The sequence below is a fragment of the Gymnoscopelus braueri genome, assembly GCF_963280865.1.
Source record: "Gymnoscopelus braueri genome assembly, chromosome: 13".
NCBI lineage: Eukaryota > Metazoa > Chordata > Actinopteri > Myctophiformes > Myctophidae > Gymnoscopelus > Gymnoscopelus braueri.
The window spans coordinates 52864582-52878970 of NC_137615.1; the positions used below are offsets into that span (position 1 = coordinate 52864582).

At 39.9% G+C, this 14389-nt stretch overlaps 1 pseudogene across 1 annotated transcript in view; it reads left to right on the forward strand.

The window, feature by feature from the left end:
• Positions 1-10907, forward strand: part of LOC308098190 (tyrosinase-like) — a 39190-nt pseudogene extending 28283 nt beyond the window's left edge. The window contains exon 7 of the transcript XR_013934982.1: positions 10609-10907. The product of XR_013934982.1 is annotated as a tyrosinase-like (transcript). The remainder of the gene's footprint in view (positions 1-10608) is intronic.
• Positions 10908-14389: the final 3482 nt, after the last annotated feature.

Consider the following 14389-nt stretch of genomic DNA (forward strand, 5'->3'; position numbering starts at 1 on the left):
ATCTAGTTTCACATTTGGCTTAAGCATAGGAGGCATGGCGTTCAACCGTTATGTTTAATTCCTCTTTGATGGTTCACATCATGGATTAATTAAATTGCAAGTTGAACAATTTAAATGGATATTTGGCTTGTTGTGGCTTGTTGTGTTCCACCCGTAGGCTAATATTTCATTTCTTAATGGGGATTCTAGCCATTAATTAATTAAGTATACGAGTTAAGAAATGAATGGACATTTAACTTGTCGTGGTTCACTGTACGTTTAAGTCCTTTATGGACTGTATATGTTAAGACTCTTTATTTATCCCTGGAAGGCACAGAGGTTGCATTCAGTGTACTGGAAAGAGATGGGTTCTCATTCGGTTCTTGATGATATTGAGTCTTGTAAATGGATCCTCGCTACTGGTAGATTGGCCTGATCAGCCTTTCTAAACGCGAGCGCCCTGGTATTTCACAACGGCTAACGAGGCATTTAATTTGCATTTGGCTTAAGTGGGACTCTGGGTCGTAAAAGAGATCTATTTGTAGCTAGTCCAAAAAGCACAGGGTTGCATTTGGCACCTGAAAAACGATGTCTCGTATTCAGTGTATAGATAGGAAAGTAGCTGGGAGGCCGCGTCTCCGCGCGGAGACGTGGCGTTCGCCAGCGTGCCAGAAAGTACAGGTTTACATCTGGTGTAGCGCTTAGTGAGACCCGGGAGAAGTTGACTGAGGTATTTGTTTTGTGTGTTTCAATGATATTATTTTTCTGGGGAGTGCTTGTGGCCTGGCTTGGCTTGTGTTGTCTGTACTGTTCCTACAGTGTAACTACGTGGATTTAGGCTGCGCGATGCGCATGTGTGTTTTTTTCTTTTTCCCATTTATATTTTTTTTACGTGGGTCTTGTTCGTTTGCTTTGTTTGTTCAAAACATTTTTATAGGGGATAATGTTTTGAAGAGGGGAATGGAGTATTATAACATTTAAAAACTTTTGTTTGGACTTATAGTTCCGCTATATTATTATAAGAAATGGAAAGAACTATGTGGTTGAAACTGGAGGCTGTAGATAGGTTGGTTGAGTGGAGTAAATTGTGGAGTAATTATTTTATCTTGGCCTATTGCGTCGAGTGGACGAAATTTGTGTAAATAGGAAGTTGGTTTTGATTTTTGGAAACCCACGGAGGGGAATAGAACGGTTATGTTTTGGTTAAGAGCCAGTTTTAGAATGTGGCTGTTTATAGGATTAAAGAAGCGTCTTGCCTCTTGACTTCGTGAACAGGTGTAGATAGGAGATTTAAATTTAGAGCAGCGTATGCCTGCTGTTCCGTGTTGCTGTTTATTTTAAGGGGGAGGACATTTTCGCATGGCTCATTCTTCTGTCTGGGAGCCGTCAGTCAAACAGCGCAATTTGTAGTTTTTGGGGCCGGGAATGTAGTTTTTGCTACATGTCTTGACTTCCGCGTTGTCGCGTCATATCCGGTGCATCGTCGGTGTTGCTGGAGAGACGGGAGACGCGGCTAAGTTTTAGCTTGTAAATCTTAAAAGGCTACTTTTCTTATATATATCGCATTCGTAATATTTTCTTCTTTAAACGCTTGTATGAGAATCCTTTTGTTTGGATGGAATAAGAACTTTTAAGGGAGTAAAAGTATTTATTTTTATTTTTATATTTAAAATAATTTCACTTTATACCCTGTAGTTGAATGGGCTCTTCACACGTCTTCTCGTGTGTGGAAAAGGTTTCTATTGACTGTGTTTAAGCGCAAGAAGGCGTTTAGTTTTTCACGCTGTTTTTCACGTTTTTAAGGTTCTCTGGGGTTATTTGTCTGTTTTGACACATGAGTGTGGAGCAGTGTCTTAATTTTCGTTGAGATGTTTTACCGTTGTTTTTCTCTTATAGTTGTTAAGTGCTCGTTGTGAGAAGAGTTAAACAGGGGTGTGGGCTATGCAGTAGCACAAGTAACGTGTTTCTTTTTGTGTCTCTGGGACACTTGTTGAATGGCATTATTCCTTTGTGAGGACCTAGTAAAAAGAGACGTTTTTGAGTGCTTATTGAATGGCTGTTTCTATGTTATTGAAAGAGGAGTAAGGTCGGGTTGTGGGTTGTATTGTTTATTGTGAGGAATAGATTAAGTTAGCTAAAATCACTGTTGATGTTCAAGTTAAGTGAGTTAAGGTATTGTAGAGACATATTGCTTTGTTATCTAGCAATGACTGTGGCTTTTTATTATTAGATTGATCATCAATAGGCCGTCATGGGAGTGATGTATTGGAGTTGGATAAGGTAATTTTTAGGGAACAATAGCCTGTGATGTACACATAGGTTACTCTGGTTTCGCTGGCTGGCCCAGGGAATGGGAGTAAGTTGTCTTCTAAGGACCTAAGTCCGACTTTATTTGAATAACATTTCTGTGGAAGCATATAGTGTTACTTTTCCATGTTACCTTTATAGGTCTGCCTATAGTGTGTTATATCTGTGTGATTTAATTCATGGATGTGCCACATTTGAGCTGACTAAGGTATAGGATAAGAACAGATCAAGTTGAGACTAATTGTTTGATTGTAACTAAATAGTAGACAATAGGATACATTTGATAAAAACGAGTGCCTGCTTAAAATACCCAAAATAAGATATTTTCCAAATTGTTTGAAACCCGTGATTATTTGATGGGGCACGCCGCACAACCATTTGAGACTATTTGTGTCTCTTTAAACTGACGGATGTAGCCCACTGGTGGATAAGATGACTTATCACACCCTTCAGTAAACTATTGAGATTGAGCCCGAATTTGAATGACAATTTATGAACAGTTAACCAGTCTATGTTACTATTTTAATGACACGAATGTGTAAAATTTGAAGCTGCAAACGTGTAATTATACTCGATTTTTGTGTCGTACCACTGGTGGCTAAGAATAGGTTGAAATACGTTTTTGGTTTAAGTATTATAAAAGAGAAATTAGGAGTTCACCCTACTGGACGCACGGACCGTCACGTGATCATTACGTGGTGACGTGTTGCCCATGGGAGTGACCTATTTGACGACATTATAGTGTATTTTACCTCTGAGGGGGCTGAGCTGACATTGTCAGATTGGCTCCCCCTGGTGGTCAAAATATGAAGCGTGTCTATTAATGACAGTTGATTTTAGGTCTTTTTTACATTATTTTCTTGCATGATGACAGAGTTGTTGTTTTTTCTAACAGTTCTTAGTTTGATGAGGTATGTTTGAATTAACATTGTTTGTTTGTTGTGTTAACAATTAATCTTTTATTTCATGGATAGCCTTCACAAGTGAGGCTTGTCAGTATGGCTTGAGTGTCTTGTGCCAGCTTAACGAGGACAGTTCCTGTCTGGACGAAGTAATGTATAAACCAGACTTTTAAATTGTTACAAAATTAGAATATTTCAGATTCAGTTTTAGAAGTAACAAGAGGGGCTTAGTGTAGTCCCGGACGAGTGTCTTAATTCTAGAAAAAATAACCTTTGATTATTGATTTTAACCGTTCATTGATGTGATTATAAGTTTCTAGAACAGAGTGTTTTTAAGTTGAGTTTCAAACCGTTCCTAAACCTTGGCGATAAAGCCTAAATACCTTTTGTTTACATTTGCTACAGCTTTTAAACAGAAATCACGATAATACAGGTATTAGAGCATGCACATAGAGTGTACATGTGTTGAACAAATTCACACTCATTTTCTATATTGTATTGACAATGCTCAAAAGTTTATATGTAATAATGATTGTGGAATATCGTGTGTTGTGTAAAATGACACATGTTTGATACAATATATTACTTTAGTATTAGTTTCCGTTTGAACAAACTGCTCTGAAGTAACTGACACAATGATATCCATCGTTTGTGTTTTATTTTCAAGGAAGTGAGTACAGTGTAAAACATACTTTCAGTAGTCAGAATAATAAGAGGAGAATTTGACATTTTTGTGGAAGCAGCTGCATGCCTAGAGCATAAAATAGAATGTCAAATATTTGTGACTGAAACGATTTGAATAAATACTAATTAATGTGGCCTGAGGGGAGCATATTTGATCCAAAATAATTGGGAAAAGAAGGAGAGAATGTTCATATTGCTTTTCAAAAGAGGGAACGAGGTAACCAAAAAGCTCACACAGAAATCCCACACTAAAACTGACGACCGCATGGAGGTCCAGTGAAAAGGACAGTGAAGGAATTGAATGCCTAATTCCCTATGTCTTGCGAGAAGTCCATGTGTCCCAACAGTTTGATATACAGAAGACCGCAGTCACAGCAGATGGCGGGTGCAACCGTTTTGAGGTGCAGCTCGACGGACGTGGTCAATCATCAAAGGTTGTTTCATGCATAATAGTCACATCATCTTGCATGATCCTGTCCACGGCCTCTCAACAAACCTTCGTCTCAACGTCTCATATCATGGAGCTCTCCAGGGGGCCCAGCGGAGTCACGAAGGAACCGGTGATCCATTGAAATGAGTCACCGGAGAGGGGAGGAGTCTAGTGGGCATGAGGTTAGCCTGAAGATATTGATTGACTACAAGAATTCTAAGTCATTTCAGAAAAAGACATTTGAAGGACACTTGAAATGTACAGAGACATTACTTTAGGTGTTGGTGAATAAATACTGGAAAATACCAGAAGAAGCATCACCGTACAAGGAAAGGAAAATAGTCATCTTTTGAACTTGACACAAGGACTTGACACAACACAGATTATAGTTTGGTGTGGGAGTTTAAAAAAAAATAAGAGCTAAATAACTTGCCTCTATGCCTATTTTGAAACTTGATAAACTCTTTCCTTAAAACTAATGTTAGAGATTTAGCAAATATGCTTTCAAGAGTCTACTAAATTGTAACAAAATTATAGAGTATGCAGGTTGCAGATATTGTCAGTTTATTTTTGAAAAATGCTCATTTAAAGAAAATATAGTCCTGTGGTTGTCCTTTCAGACTTCACAGTGTTGGGATATTATCATGAGTATCAAATCATGGAAAAATACATTTCGGAACATGCTTAAAACAAAATAACAAGTTAACCAGGACTCTAAGAGAGTCACAGTAAATTAAGAGATTTGGCCTTAAATGAATTACAAACTTTGGAAATTATCGTCAGGAAAATTTGGAGCAAAATAAAATGCAAATGCAGTGTGCAGTAAAAGGACTTAAAATAGGAGATTTATTATTAGGGAAATACAAGAGTCATAGGGAAAAAGGATAAGAGCTGTGGTAAATGGATGACAAAATGGAACGATTGATTGACAAAGTACAACAGGAATTAAAAGAGTAAGATATGGATAAGGTGGGGCAGATCACTTTAAAAGTGGGTGGAAGGAGTGAATGGACCAGAGTCCAGGAGAATGTACTGTCTGAAAGAATCAGATAGCAGTCAACAATTTGATGATAGGTTCTCTAATTTTAACAGCATGAGTTAAACTGTGTGTCTATGAGTGAATAACCCCTGAATGTGTGAGTATTAAGCAAGTTAGGCATCTGTTTAGCTTAAAGGAGCTACACCATGAATTTTTTTTTTTTTTAATATATTTAATATCATATGGTGTATGTCCCTCAAACCTTTTTCAAAAGGTTTGAGCCTAAATCATCACTCAGATATACTCATCCCAAGTCAATTGTGTCTGTTAATAAAAAAAAATATTAAAAAAAATTCTGCATAAAAAGAAGCATCTAAGAAAAATACAAAATCGAAAAAAAAACACTTTGAACATTTTTGAACAATTCCACCAAGTGTTTGAGGTGCCTGTTTCACCCACTTCCGGGGGGCGGAGCCAAAATCAGAGCCCGAAGTATTTGTTCGTAGACCCCCACTTAGGGGGGGTAGAAAAAGTTTCGGAGCGATTCGGGCACTTTTCATTTAACATTGGGTTTGCCATCAATAATGTTTGTGACCTCATAAACATTTCTGGAAATCCATGAAATGAGAAGGAATGACTGAATTTTAAAAAAAAACATTTTTTTGGGTACAAGAGACACTGGGGACCCCAAAAAATACAAAAAAACAAGAAAAAAGTGATTTTCATGGTGTAGACCCTTTAAGTAGAGCAGGTATAGGTGGACTTTTGTTTTTGTACTAGGAGAAATAGAGCAGATGCTGAGATTGGAGAAGCCATCCATCTGGACCAGGATGACAGCATGCAGAAGGGAACAGCTGACCCGGGACAAACAGAGGCCGCCTGGACTTCTATCTCCAGGGAACCACAGCTACCCTATCTTCACATCTCTCCACCTACCAGTGACCATCACAGACCATGGTCGAGAGGGGAGTCGTGGGGATACAGCCTGCATGAGCCGGCTACACCGGAAGAGAGAGTTCCAGACCTGACAGCCGTTTCATCTCTGTGTCACCGATCCAGCAGGAAGTGGCGACCACCAGCTACCTGTCAACTCATCATCATCGGCCCTGCAAAACACCTTGCCAAGGCCAGGGTGCAACACCTCTGACTACAGGAGGGCGAGAGGTCTCAGACCTACATGGTTTCTGACAAACCAGCAGCGGTTGGAAGTCCCAGGTACCTATAGGAGTTACCCGTGACACATCAAGTTGCATCTGCAAATTGAAAGGCATGACACTTTCTTTCGATCATATGAAAAGAGGGGCACCCGTACGGATCAGGTATGGATAAGAGAATCCTGATTGTCAATATCAAGTCAAGTACTGAAATAGCTGTGATTCTGTTCAGAAGCAACACCCTTAGGATGACAATTCTTGTGTGATTCACAAATTCGGACAGAAAGGATATGGGCGGGTTTTCTGGGCTATGATGGTGTGCAAATCTGCAGATTGCATATCAGCATGTCCAGAGAATTCGTACTTATGCCTCATGTCAAATTGTGCAAAATGGACGGTCAAAAGAATGAATTGCGTTCGTTAGAATAGAAAAAATAAGAGCAGAGCTGTGTCTCTGTATTTGCGCGTTGTCCACACAATGTAACTGCCAACTTGTAATAATGATGTTTGTATTAACTTGACTTTTTCTTAGGCTTTGTGAAAAGAAGTCCAGCCGAGAGTACAGTGATATTATTTATGTGTGTTTGATGTACAATGTTTTGTTGATGATTCACTTTATAAGTCAATAGTCTAGAGGGGAAATGGATTGACCAGTCTAAACAGAATAATTTGTCTTTTCTAACCAAAGTCTCAAAATTGCTTCATAGGTGGTGCATAGGACAACATGCCCGACAGGCCCCGAATATTTTATTGTAAAGAATATTGAGTAATCCTTTAAGAGGGGAATGTCGTGAATATCGGGTCCTGTCTATTGTCTTAGCTGTGAATCTAAACATAGGATCCGGCTGAGCTCTTGGTTCTCACAAAGCGCATTCTAATATTAGGCAAGAGTGCCTGTTTGACACTAGAACAGTTGCCCTTTTCAGTCAAGCTAGCCGAGATAAGTTAAAACAAACTTATAAAACGTATACTAATCTTTTCTAAATTCACAGTTAGATAGGACTAAGTTTTAGTAAAATAGGGCCGAGGGAAAACCCTTTAGTGGGATAGAATGATCACTCTGTGTTTAAGTCCGAGGTTAATGACGGCATCATTGTTAAAGGGATTTTGACGCTCTGTCCAGAGAGCTCTGACAGTTGGAGCAGAGCGCCTTTCTTTTAAATAACTTTAACTATAAAGGTATACAACGTCGGATATATTACTGTTTAGACTTATTTCAAAGCTAATAAAATGTTGTATAATAACGTTATAACGGGTGCATATGGAAAAGTACAGTCTTATAGATAAGGTTTAAGGGAAGGATGTCATGTGTTCAGATCAAGGCAGACGTTAAATCAGTGCCCTGAGAGAAGGAGGCGGGTCAAGCATTGTTTAGACAAGGAGCCTATTTGTGATTGACGGTCACAGACAGCAGGTAGTTTATTTATACTAAACTGTCTGTATATAATGGCTCGCATTGGAAGCAAACAGGACTCTGTGTTTTTGGGCTACACACAGATGTCGCGTCCAACAGGATAAAATGGATCTATGGACTATGCACTGTACGTCGAATTGACTTGTATGTATGGGATGCTGAGAACTCTGACAATAAAATGGAATTGTTAAGAAAGAAAAGCTCCGGTCTCTGAACGATGATTATTTATTCCCCGCCTCCGGAAATGGATCCGTATTTCTGCCGGTTCTCTTATGACTCAGATACCACATATTCCATCCTGATTGTCTAAGATTGTAGAAGTGGTCCGTTTTGAACCCAATGCCTCATATCATGAACACAGCGTGCGATTGTTGTGGCAATGTGCATGCACATTGTCAATAGGGCGCGTTTTTACCTATAACTGGACCGATCGGCGTGAAACTTTGCACGTGCACTTTTGTTGATATCACTCCTACAGGTTTTGTCCAAACATCACACAAATCGGTACACATTGTCTCTATAGTCATGTGATCAACACGGATCTGTCCAATTTTTCATTTCAAAAATTAGAAGCGGCGGCTGCTGAAGGAGCGCTAAAACGGCGTCACTTTCCCAAAGAAGTGCTCTTATACAAAGCGCTTTACATAGATTGTGTATTACATTCACCCCATGGCAGAGCAATTAGGGGTTCAGCGTCCTGCTCAAGGACACTTCGACACTAACTCTGGGGGAGCCCGGGATCTGGGAACCTCACGGTTCCCATCCGGCCACTCTACCGGCCACTCTACCGGCCACTCTACCCCTGAGCCACTGCTGCCTCACAGTTCCAGCCTGTGAGTCTGAATTTCAATGGCTCGACCTTGTATTGTGAATTCTACTTCCATGTACTTTTACCATGTCTTTCTAAATAAAGTATTCAATCAATCAAGCCTGTCCCCGACAATGTGTTGGGGTGTTCATGAACAGCATTCTTATCCCCTAGTTGCTCTCCTACATGCTAGATATGACCACCTCAGCTGGGTAAAGCTGAAACCTAGTTTTAGTTCCTGTAGGAATTATATATGGTCTTAATTATTATAAAAGGCAAAACTTCATGCCTTGCAGCGCATCTAAACCGGACTGTTGTAGATGAATGTGTAGAGTGGACACCTGCTAAAGAGAAGGTCACAGGCTTGATTCCAAGCTCCGGCTAAACCGACTGGCCAGGAATAGCGATGAAAAGCTCTAGCCTATGTAGAATACTTTAATTGTGTCTGTTGTGTAGAAGACGCAGACGCAGAGACATTGGCAAACTTTTGTCTTGATGACTTTGAAATCTGTCATTATTAGTAGCATAATAAAGACATGCCTTTTTAATAGCGACAATCCCTCTGAACTCTGCTCAGCTATTTAAAATACTAATTTGTTAATTGCATGGTCTTCTTTCTCTCAAGTTCAGTCTTCTATGTTTCTATGGCTTATTGTGTATTATGGTTTTACATATTGCCTAGTGCATTCCTTGGCCCCCATATTGCTGCCTGCAGCTATATTTATTATCAATATTATTATTATTATTATTATTATTACCCTTATTATTATTATTATTATTATTATCCATTAAGTCGGCTTTTGTCTTAAGCTTATGTGGCCGTTATGATTTGACTATAAGCATATTTATTCACTTTACATTTCCAAATACAGATAATGCATTGGTTAGCAGAAGCACCTAACAGCTTCTCGTTGCTTAACTCATCTCTTCGCATTTGGGATACCTTTTGTCTCTCTGGCCAGAGAGGCACACTGTCTACGGCACTGTTTACGACACTGTGGTCTTAGTGTTGTGATCAGTAACATTCCCTGGATAAATAAAGGACAAAAAAACTAAAAATGTGGCCAAAGGGTGGCACTAGAGGAAAGGCCATGCTGGCACCAAAATCAGTAGTGTGCACAGCAAATTTCGTAGAAATCTAGTCAGGGAGTAAAGTGTTGGATGGACAGACCGACATCGGCATCCTTAGAGCCTAGCTGATACCAGATGATGTGTGGAGAGAGGTGACAGTTTGTCTATAAGGCAGGGGTCTTCAACATTTTTCACGCCAAGGACCCCTTAGCTGAGAAAGAGACGAAGTAGGGACCCCCACTACATACTGTATAAAATTGTGTTGCAGAATAAACTTTTCATAGATTACAGCACTGTCATCAGTGTTGGATTGATGTTAATGTGTATTTTCAGACATTTAACCACTCAAACCGTCAATACTTAGTAAACTTGACCTTTCACTCTGTACTTAGTCTGCTCTTTTTTCCCCTCTACACCAAACCTCTTTGCCAAACATATCTAAAAGCTTTGCCTCGCAGCGTTGTGAGCTTGTAGATCTGCAATTTTTGGCTAGAGTTCTCCTCTGAATAGGGATGCTGGGGTTCAAGTGGTTTATGTAAAAAAAAAAGATCCTATCACACAAAGATTTGACAGCCCCCCTGTAGTAACTCTGAGGACCCCCTAGTTGTCCCGGACCCCTGTTGAAGACCTGTGCTATAAGGTGCTGGAGGTTTCATAGTCTTTTGAATACATTCAATAGGCCTATAGTTTTTGTCACATTTTAGTCATCTTAAATGTTTTAGTTTTAGCTGCATGCTGAAAATAGCCGATCTACAAGCTCACGTACAACACAATGACTATTTGCACCTGCTTACTTGAGTACACAACATAAAATATGAACAGATTTGTATAACTTGAACAATATAATCATGGTCAATTTTATGTTTTTATTGTGTTGCAGATGGAGATGATTGAGTGAAGAACAGAGAAAGTGTTCCAAGTGCGAGATCAGCGTGTGCTTCCTTAACTTGCAAAAACACACACACACACACACACACACACACACACACACACACACACACACACACACACACACACACACACACACACACACACACACACATCCTCTTGTTTGTTTGATGTTATTGATGACAGTGATGCTTTGTGTCCTGATCAGCACAAGTGATGTCCATTCATTATACTGGACTGTATGATACTGTATACTTCTAATACTTCCTGCACTTTGGCTGGACAGATGAACTATACTGGCTGTGTAGAGTGATTCAGTGCATGCATATTATGTGACTGAACACTGAGAATCATTTAATCTGAATCATACAATAAATAAATAAAATAAATAAATATATAATAATTGTTAGAAATTCATTTAAAATTATGAACTATTGAGGATACAGAAATAGTTCTCAAATGCATTATAACTCCATGCTAAAGCAAGGTATTGAGATAATTATGCAGGTGTAGCCCATGTCATAATTTAAACAATAGTCTAAGGTGAGGATAAAAGTGTCTACACAAAATGTATGAGGTAATGAGTAACACATGAAGGATAAATATTCCTATAAAATGAATGCATTTCCACAAACAAAAAAAAGTACTGTCAAATAGATTTCAGATGTTGATCTGAAATTGGCATTTCGTATTGGCAATTTGTATGTAGGACACCATGATCATAAATTATGTGCAAGAGAATGTTTAAAAGGTACATTAAGTGAAGTATGCAAATAGCCTTAGTTCATATTTTCTATTCGGTTTATTCGATTTTTGATATATTAAATGGATGTATGCTGATTGCAGAATTATAAGCTTTCAGACATGCACAGAGGTCAATGTTAAATGATCAGCATTTCATAGCAGGGGCCATATATGCCACACATGAACTATAAGCTGGCCTGGACCGGCAACTCTGAAGCTCTGAACAGGGACATATCCAGTTCTACATAGCTCAATGGTTCTTTCTGAGGAGGCTCAGGTCCCTCAATGTGTGCAACAGGCTTCTGCAGATGTTCTACCAGTCTGTAGTAGCCAGTGTCCTCTTATTTACCATGGTCTGTGGGGGGTTGGGTAACACTAGGGATGGCAACAAACTGAACAAGCTGGTGAGGAAGGCCAGCTCCATAGTTGGGAGTTAAACTGGACAATCTAGAGGTGATTGCGGAGGGGAGGATGAGGAGGAAGCTGGATGCTATGCTGAATATTAACCCCTCCTCCGTCCTCGGAGGAGCCCTCCAGTCATCTTGATCCTTCAAATATCTCAATAGCTCACTAGTAGCTTACACCCCTGCATCTTTAGTACATCCATGTAGGTAGGTGTGGGACGCCCTCGTGATCAGTGCCCATGTGTTGGTTCCCACAGTACAAGTTTTTTGTCTGAGAGCTCCCAGTGTGGATGCCAGCCTCATTCTCCTGGCTGCGGTCTTCTCACTCACCCTTAGCAGCCCCCAATACAGATGCTTGTTGGTAACATGCTCCTTTGCTTATCTTAGGTGCCGTTTACACGACAACGGTCTCTACAGAAAACGGCAAAATAAAGTATCAGATGTGCCGTCCGTTTAGACTGTAACAGTGTTATCAGGGGCGCAATAAAGTGAAACCTCCATCCAGAGTGGAATTCTGTCAAAACGCTGCGCCTGGCGTCTCCATATAAACGGGCAAGACGGTGTCAGAGACGGCGTTAACCAGTGTTGCCAGATTCTGCGAGAGAAATAAGCAACCAAGTCTACGAAAACTCAAAAGAAGCAACTAAGCTACGGCTATTTTAAAATAGCAGATCTACAAAGATCTACTAGCAGATCTACACAACGCGTCGCGATGCGACGCGTTGTGTGCATCTACCAATACATTCAATTTATCAATACCACAATGACTGTTATATGCATTTTGGCCACCACACGGCCGTCCTATAGGGCCCTTTTACCATGGTCCCTACTATATTATGGCCACAGTGGTGTGTTTTTGGGCTACCCGACTGCATTGGGTAGCGCCATTAATCCGAGGTGTCATTAATCCGACACTTTGTGCGCTTGTAGATCGGCTAATTTTGATATGTCAAAAGTCGTTAGGTGTGTCTTTTAGTTTCATAAATACTTAACCAATGAAAACAAGAGCTTGAGAATAAATAACAGCTACGTTGGATCTATTGGAACACTATTTCCATTCCCTGAAAAGAACATACAAGGTTTCCACCGGACAGCGATGATATCTACCTTTAGGGCATGTTGTATTTACAACCATCTTGATGTACTGTATTGTTGCCCGTACCCATATGGCACTCACATGTTGTTAATTAATTTGAGCATGTTTTGAAAAAGATCCCCAGTGACGCATTCCCCTCATTAAACTTGAAAAATAATTATCTTTCAACATTGCACCTGTTGAGTCGCTATTGCATCAGCCCTGGGCCAGATGTCATCAGTGGTAAACACACACCATGTTGGGTGTTGTACCTTTAAAACACAACTAAAACAATTGTTAACAATGTCCCAAATATGTGAACATCGATGAACTTAAAATCTTAGATATTTCAAATTAGGCTTTAGATATTCTATTGTCTAGGTATTAGACTTTATAGTAAACTAGGTATGGTATTCTTAAGTATGTTCTCTTCTGTATTTGTTATGTTGTTATTGTATTGCAGTGTTTTATGTGGGGACTGTAGATGGAAATGAGCTTCTAGCTAAATCCGGCATGTTTACATGAGATCACGTTCAGTTGATTGAATTCACGTTCATGTATTGAATGCTCATTAATGTGCCTTGCATGGACGGATTAGCTAGGGTTGCCAACCATCATTATGAAATAAGGAATCATCCCTTATTTGGAGAACCGACATCTCCCTTATTGAACTGACAGGGGACATGCTTTGTTCCTTATTTTAGGGAATCAATCAATGAAACACATCTTTCAAGTTCAAACAGCTCATATGCATACACTATAATACTGTGTGCAACCACTTAAATCCTCTAGACTTGGTATACTGGCTTGTAGATCAGCTATTTTTGGCCAACGTTCCTCCCAGAATATGAATGGTGGGGTTGAAGTGGTTAATATAATATCAAAAACTGTACACATATACTGTATACAGTAACATTTTATCTTTTTCTGGGCGTCGCTTATTTTTCTTAGTAATAAAGGGAAATAAGGGCGTTCCTTATTTGATTTTCAGATAGTTGGCAACCCTAAGAGGGACTATGGGCCCTGTGAACAAACTCGCCATGCGAGGAGGTCCAAAGCAAATGAATGCACTTCCAAAGTGACTATATTGTGTAAGTCACAAGTGCATGGTTTTCTTATCGTAAATATGAAGTTTTGCCAAATTCTAGTGTTTAATCCAGGTCCGTCCGTTGGTTGCTTATATGTGTGAAGCGTCAAATGGCTTCAATAGAATACGGATTTCCTCCTAAAACTGAGAGGCAAAATAATCTACCTAATGGAAGTTGGAAGTGGATCGTCTCCAAGTTGATGAAAAGGACAGAGGAGTCTCCGACTGACTCATCGAAATGTTGATGTTCAGGTGGCAGTGCCAGGGAGGGCTACCTTTCCTCCAGGGCCCTGTGCACGTGCACATTGTGCCCATGAATGAATCCGTCCCTGGTTACTTGGGACAGTAGAAAATCTCAGGTGGACTTTGTGTTGGGTGTGTGGGTTACTGGGGTCAGTAGAACATCTCATGCAGGTGGAGGCTGTGTAGCGTCCCGGGCTGCATTCGGTGTCCAAATGCAGAA